The following is an 8313-nucleotide window of genomic DNA, read 5'->3' as shown; positions in this document are numbered from 1 at the left end:
GATGAAGAAAATAATAAACTTGTTTGAGAGAGAGTACATCTTTCAAAAAAGAAGGAGGACTTCTGGGAAAAAGAAGGTAAAGGAGAAGGTGAAGAAAAAGAAGAAGGAGGAGAGGGAGAAGGAGAAGAAGAAGAAAGAGAAAGAGAACAAGAAGGGCAAGAGTAGGAGGAGAAAAGGAGAAGGAGAACGGTTTTATGTTGATGTTTGTGGCTTGACAAGCAGGCAGGCTGGCACATTCTCACTTTAACACTCCCCCCCCAGAGAGATGAATAACCCTTAACCTTTTCTATAGATTACTAGCGGTAGCGGGATACCCGCGAGCTTTGCATTGCTCAGTTTTCGGCCAAAAATTTCGATTTTCTTGAATAACTCGCGAACGGCTGGCTTTAGGAAATTTTAACCTAGCCTATAACTACCGCCATAGAAATATGAACCTGTGTACAAAATTTCAAGTTTCTACGACTTACCGTTTAGACGGCAACCTCTTACAAACAAACAAAAATCCGCTCTTATTAATAAGATTATAAATAGGCATAAGACCCCTAATCTGCCTTCATATCCTTTAAACCCCTCCTTAGCTTTCATATTCCTACGTAGCATAATAGGGAATGAAAATATAGGTAAACATCTCTGCCCCAGAATATGATCCTTATAAAAATATCCTCTTGTACCCGTATCACAAAGCTCTTACATAATATTTAGCTGTCATAATGTCCTTAGCCTTTACCTTCACAGACATTCCATGCTCCATAAAAAGGTGCGTTTCCACTTACTCGGCATTTGCCGATCGGCAATTCAGAATAAGTGGAAACGTGGACAAGACTAGCAAGTTTAATTTTATTTTATTTTCGTAAAAATGGAGTGGAATAACGAAAACGTTATTACCTAGTTTATTAGAAATGTACAAAAGTCGCCCTTGTTTGTGGAATTCTTTACTCACGGACTTTAAAAATAGAAATGTTAGACACGATAATTTACTTGAAATCGCCGTGTCTTTCGGAGTTGAAAAAGATGAAGTAGAGAAGAAAATAAGATAGGTATCTCCAGAGCCACTTCAACAGAGAAATGAAGAAAGAGAGGGAGCAGGCGAAAAGTGGAGCTGGAACTGAAGATACCTATTACAAAAGCAAATGGTTTGCCTACAAATAGGTACATGCTTTTTCTGAAAGACAGAAATTCACAAAACTGCAAATGCGGAGAGTTTTTAAACAAATGGAAACAGATCGTGCCGATCGGCAAATGACATGTTTTTAGGTACATATATGTGACCTTATAGGTGTACTGCAGGAGGTAATGTAGGTATATACAATATGAATGCCTAGGTACCTATTTGGAATGTCATTAGTTCATTACTTTATGCGACGTAAAATGCTATAGCTTTTGCTCTCCTCGAATTCATTTGAAAATCCACCACATCCTCTCCCATAGTAGGTATTAGGTATTACCTACATTTTATTATTCACACTAGAGCCTGGGTGATTCTCACTCAAAAATATTCACGCTATTATGGCATGTTTTTAGGTACATATATGTGACCTTATAGGTGTACTGCTGGAGGTAATGTAGGTATATGCAATATGAATGCCTAGGTACCTACTTAGAATGTCATTAGTTCATTACTTTGTGCGACGTAAAATGCTAGCTTTTGCTCTCCTCGAATTCATTTGAAAATCCACCATATCCTCGCCTTAACATATTTTATTATTCACACTAGAGCCTGGGTGATTCTCACTCAAAAATATTCACGCTATTATGTATTTACCTATGTATACCTAGATATACCTAGGTACATAATGTATAAGATTTCCTATGTATAAAATTTCAAGATGTCATACTCATTCATTAAGATACAACATAGGCCTTGTCGGTCCCTCCGTCACATAAAATGAGGTGTCCATAATACGGTGACTTTACCCTATTCAAACTAGGATTAACCAAATTGAATTAGGTGCCTATACAAATGTACAGAGATGGAACTATCTCGAGATATGTAACCTTTGAAATCAGAGACTTTTCTTGGTAAGCATGTGCTGAAGAGAAAGTACGAGCTAACTGTAAGCCATTGCAGAAAATTCTACGGTACCACACAAGACCGGATGGAAATGCCTCTACTAGAGTAATGTTGTTGAAAGTATCTGAAGTCGTTTGGAAGCTCTAAATCTAAATGACCGTACACAGAGGCTATTCTATTTTCGATGAAGGTCTAAAAAAACTTTAAAGAGGTAATGGAAAGGGTTGTCTTACACTTCACATTTCACAATATTTTGACGTCACAGCACCTATTATAATGGTCATGCAATTTTTAAAAGTTTTTTTTTTCTATTTAGGACGGCATATGCCGATCGGCAAATGCCGAGTAAGTGGAAACGCACCTTAGGAATTAAAGTTTAGAACATCTGAACGACATTCAAATAGGTAATTCGTGAGAAGCAATGATACCAAGGGTGTCCATAATACGGTGACTTTACCCTATTCATACTAGGATTAACCAAATTGGATTAGGTGCCTATACAAATGTACAGAGATGGAACTATCTCGAGATATGTGACCTTTGAAATCGGAGACTTACACTAGGTAAGCATGTGCTGAAGAGAAAGTACGAGCTAACTGTAAGCCATTGGAAAAAATTCTACGGTACCACACAAGACCGAATGGAAATGCCTCTACTAGAGTAATGTTGTTGAAAGTATCTGAAGTCGTTTGGAAGCTCTAAATCTAAATGACCGTACACAGAGGCTATTCTATTTTCGATGAAGGTCTAAAAAAACTTTAAAGAGGTAATGGAAAGGGTTGTCTTACACTTCACATTTCACAATATTTTGACGTCACAGCACCTATTATAATGGTCATGCAATTTTTAAAAGTTTTTTTTTCTATTTAGGTATTTCCATATAACTTTTCCAAAGATCAAAGTTTTTCATGGAACGCTGGCCTGGAACTTGTAGGTACCTATAAGGATTGAAGAGCTCTAACTCAGCCCACTGAAGGGACTTTCGGGCCGACCGTACTAAGCCGATGCTGAGCTGCCGAGGTATTTTAAGCAATGACAAATTTGGCCTCCGCCATTAAGAGGGAAAGACATCTTACACGACGCGAAGTTCTCACATTAGTACGGACGAAATACGGCATGAGTTCGTGCAAAATGGGAACGTGTCCAAAAGTACGGTCAACGTAAAATATGGAATATAGGGACATTGAGAAATATAGATCTGATTTCAGTGATTTCTAGATAGATGGCTCAAGATTCACTTTCTTTGGTACTAGCAAAATAATGGCAACAGGATAGAAAATAACAGTGATTTTGATACTGCCTAAACTCATACAATAGCTTGAGGAAATATCTCAATGGTAAATCTTAGAACTGAAGGATATTTAGCTTGAATACGAAGGAGTCTACCCTGAGAGACAAAATAACAAAGTGCTCATCACCCCCTAATCGACACAAAGAAGGCATTCTTGTGGAATATACCTACATAATATAGGCAGGCTCAGAAATGAACTTGAAATGGCCGGGAATACCTAATTCCATTTGAGCCTTTTATTGTAACATTTTTTTTTTTTTTACTATTTTTGCAAATTTCATTTCTATTCTGAACAGTTTACCCATTTTTACTTTCCTTATCCTATAGGAAGGAAAGTAATGTGATCGGGTCAAATTTTCGATGGTCAGTTTTTAGTGCCAAAACACGTTGGGGGAATTATAACCCAAAAAGGCCCTGAATACTATTATTATTATTATTTTTTCGTTGTTGAAAATTACTTTTCAGCTTAAAACCCGGGCTCGACGGTATCTTGTCGGAATATATTACTTTTCTTTCCTATATTTCGCACTTGTGTAAACATTTTCAACAATGGGGCTAGGCAACATTTGAGCCTTTTCAAACTAAGATCTCAAGTAAAACCTGCAGACACAAAGAAGGCATTCTTGTGGAATATACCTACATATAGGCAGGCTCAGAAATGAACTTGAAATGGCCGGGAATACCTAATTCCATTTGAGCCTTTTATTGTAACATTTTTTTTTTTTTTTAAAAAAAGAAAATATCTCGAGAACGGTAAGAGCTAGAGACTTGAAATTTGGTATGTAGTTCACAAATGTGACAAGGCTGCAACTCAAAACGGATTGGTTGAGATAGGTGCAGTGGTTGGCGATATTTTGACCGCTTTTTAGCGGGTTTCGACCGTTTTTTGGCGGTTTTCAGCTATACCGACTAAATGGTTAGATATATTGTAAAAGTTAGAGTATAAGAACAAGAACACCCAAAATAAGCATCATTCAATAGGATAAGGTCGTGTGATGTTCACACCAGATTTTTTTTTTCTGGGTAGGTAATACATAATAGGTAGGTAGGTATTTACATATGTAGGTAATAAAATATTTAGAAAATGTTTTTATGCTTTTCTTAGTCGTTATTTATCCATAATTAGTCAATATTTAAGTGACTGAGGAACGCTATGTTAGTATCAAAGGGACAACAAGGTACATAATTACATCTGGGTAGGTAATACATAATAGGTAGGTAGGTATTTACATATGTAGGTAATAAATTTTTTAGAAAATGTTTTTATGCTTTTCTTAAGTCGTTATTTATCCATAATTAGTCAATATTTAAGTGACTGAGGAACGCTATGTTAGTATCAAAGGGACAACAAGGTACATAATTACACGAAATATCTCAATGGTAAATCTTAGAACTGAAGGATATTTAGGTTGAATACGAAGGAGTCTACCCTGAGAGACAAAATAACAAAGTGCTCATCACCCCCTAATTTCGAACCATTGGCATTTATTTTATTCAATTTATTCGTAAAACAATCCCTTCTTCCTTCTTTTGTTTTAAGAAACCCAAGGGATCCTATCTTGGGGATCGAGGGAGACCTTGGCAACATATTCACCATGTGGTAACCCGGACCACATGTGTTTCACACTACCTATGTATTCATTATAACCTACGGAGTTTTTTTTTCGAATTTCAACCAATCCCATGAGCTAAATTCAACATTCCATTTTTAGAATCAAGGAGCTTCAAATTTTCTCGTACCAAGTTTCAGTTCTTCTTTTGAATTTCATATCAAATAGTTCACTCAAAATTCTGTGTTTCGATTTTTTCTTTATTTGATACGAAAAACGTGAACGTTTTACAAGATTTTTAGAAATTCATCAGCATTTTGTGTTTTTAGCAAAAGTTAATAGGTGCTTTCAAGAACATGGTGATGGTTTGTGAAGTGAAAGCGATTTCATAGTATAGTCACTCAAAATTCTGTGTTTCGATTTTTTCTTTATTTGATACGAAAAACGTGAACTTTTTACAAGATTTTTAGAAATTCGTCAGCATTTTGTGTTTTTAGCAAAAGTTAATAGGTGCTTTCAAGAACATGGTGATGGTTTGTGAAGTGAAAGCGATTTCATAGTATAGGTATATTTCATGGGTATTGACCGGCATCGGCAGTGCTGATTAGTAAATACGTCAATTATACCTATTGAACCATTAATTTTTAACTAACAAATAGTTAGGTAGGTACCTAAATGATAATATCTAATCATAATGTAATGATAATAATTATTTCTGTGAAAGCTAGAGATTTTCTAAAATATCTACTGAACACCTAAACACTAAATTTAATCTATGTCAAAACATAAACTCATAAAATAAATGTTTAAGTCATGTTAGTATTTTCGTATGACTTTGTTCATTTAGTAATTAGTAGAATAATTTATTGTTAATCGGATTGAAATTAAATTAGCGGATGTGTCAATTTTCCTTACTGAAGAAACTATTGACTGTAGTAGGTCAGTGTGCGAATGATATTCTTGAAGATATTAGTGGATGTGTAGCAAGTCTAATTTTACACTTTCCATATTCTACATCTAAGGATTGTGTCAATCAACATGGTGAAGTTGGTACAATAATGATGATATTTAAATATTTTTTCTTGGCATGTTCTGTAAGTTTAACCAGCTTTCAGCACAAATAGTTTTGTGTGTCTAAATAAAAAACTCTTGTAAATTCAAAATTTCTCATATTCTGATGAAAACGTTTCTTGGAAAGTTGGAAACCAATATTATTCATCTTGTTTGTGAAAAAGGAAACGCTGTGACAAGGGAGTTATAATAAGAAAAAGGAGAAGGGTTTTTTGCCACTCAAAATTCTGTGTTTCGATTTTTTTTCTTTATTGATACGAAAAACGTGAACTTTTTACAAGATTTTTGAAATTCATCAGCATTTTGTGTTTTTTAGCAAAAGTTAATAGGTGTTTTCAAGAACATGGTGATGGTTTGTGAAGTGAAAGCGATTTCATAGTATAGGTATATTTCATGGGTATTGACCAGCATCGGCAGTGCTAATTAGTAAATACGTCAATTATACCTATTTGACCATTAATTTTTAACTAACAAATAGTTAGGTAGGTACTTAAATGATAATATCTAATTATAATGTAATGATAATAATTATTTCTGTGAAAGCTAGAGATTTTCTAAAATATCTACTGAACACCTAAACACTAAATTTAATCCATGTCAAAACATAAACTCATAAAATAAATGTATAAGTCATGTTAGTATTTTCGTATGACTTTGTTCATTTAGTAATTAGTAGAATAATAATTTATTGTTAATCGGATTGAAATTAAATTAGCGGATGTGTCAATTTTCCTTATTGACTGTAGGTCAGTGTGCGAATGATATTCTTGAAGATATTAGTGGATGTGTAGCAAGTCTAATTTTACACTTTCCATATAGGTATTCTACATCTAAGGATTGTGTCAATCAACGTGTTCAAGTTGGTACAATAATGATGATATTTAAATATTTTTTCTTGGCATGTTCTGTAAGTTTAACCGGCTTCATCAACACAAATGGTTTTGTGTGTCTAAATAAAAACTCTTGTAAATTCAAAATTTCTCAGATTCTCCTGATGAAAACGTTTCTTGGAAACCAATATTATTCATCTTGTTTGTGAAAAAGGAAACGCTGTGACAAGGGAGTTATAATAAGAAAAAAATAAATGTATAAGTCATGTTCGTATTTTCGTATGACTTTGTTCATTTAGTAATTAGTAGAATAATAATTTATTGTTAATCGGATTGAAATTAAATTAGCGGATGTGTCAATTTTCCTTACTGAAGAAACTATTAACTGTAGTAGGTCAGTGTGCGAATGATAGTCTTGAAGATATTAGTGGATGTGTAGCAAGTCTAATTTTACACTTTCCATATTCTACATCTAAGGATTGTGTCAATCAACGTGGTCAAGTTGGTACAATAATGATGATATTTAAATATTTTTTCTTGGCATGTTCTGTAAGTTTAACCGGCTTTCAGCACAAATAGTTTTGTGTGTCTAAATAAAAAACTCTTGTAAATTCAAAATTTCTCATATTCTGATGAAAACGTTTCTTGGAAACCAATATTATTCATCTTGTTTGTGAAAAAGGAAACGCTGTGACAAGGGAGTTATAATAAGAAAAAGGAGAAGGGTTTTTTGTTCTTTTCCTTTTTTTACTGAACACGCGTAAAGTTCAGAATAAGGAGCTTTTTTTAAAGAAGGAGAAAAAAAATAAACATTTTGAACTTCTTGACAAGTATTAAATTCCCCAGTACCTACTTCTTCTCCTCCTTGAGTTTTCAACGTAAGGAATTTAGCATGAGCATATGGGAAGAAAGCAAGAGTTGCGTTTAATTGAAATAAGAAACACTAGGGCGGCTCGTTTTATGAACATAATCTGGTGTGCTTTAGATTTCGATATATTCAGGAATTGTTGTACCTAACCCTGTGATGGTTGATGTGCCTATTAGGTAAAATATGAACATTACACCCTCCCAGCAGCAATGTTTCACGCTTTAACATGGCCTGGCACACTGCCACGCATCGAGAAAGAAGAACTCAGGTTGCTCAGAAGAAAAATTGACAAAGTGAGTGAAATACCTTATTGAGTTTTTGATAATAGTTACTTCACTCTAGGTTGTGGTAGTGCAGTATAGGTATTACCTGTTTCTTGTAATGATTGTATTATAAACAAAACATCAACTTTACGCGTATTTTTCTTTCAGAATCTGTGACAATTTCCCCCTCTTCTGAAACTTATTCCCCTCAAAATAAAATACAAAATAGTTTAACCGCTAGGTGGCGTGTACTAACCTAATGGAAATCCAATATGGCGGCGTTTTCTCAACTCGGACAAATCTAGGGTTAGAAGTTCAGTTCTGATTCCATAAGTGAAGTATACGCTTTTGGTAGGTGTTTTAGCATTTTTTTTCTTTTTATTTTGTGGTCAAGAGCCACCACAAGGAGGAGTAAAAAACAAACAGTCT

The sequence above is a fragment of the Diaphorina citri genome, unplaced genomic scaffold (genome assembly GCF_000475195.1).
Source record: "Diaphorina citri unplaced genomic scaffold, Diaci psyllid genome assembly version 1.1 scaffold374, whole genome shotgun sequence".
In the NCBI taxonomy this organism is placed as follows: Eukaryota; Metazoa; Arthropoda; class Insecta; order Hemiptera; family Psyllidae; genus Diaphorina; species Diaphorina citri.
This window is presented reverse-complemented; position numbering follows the sequence as displayed.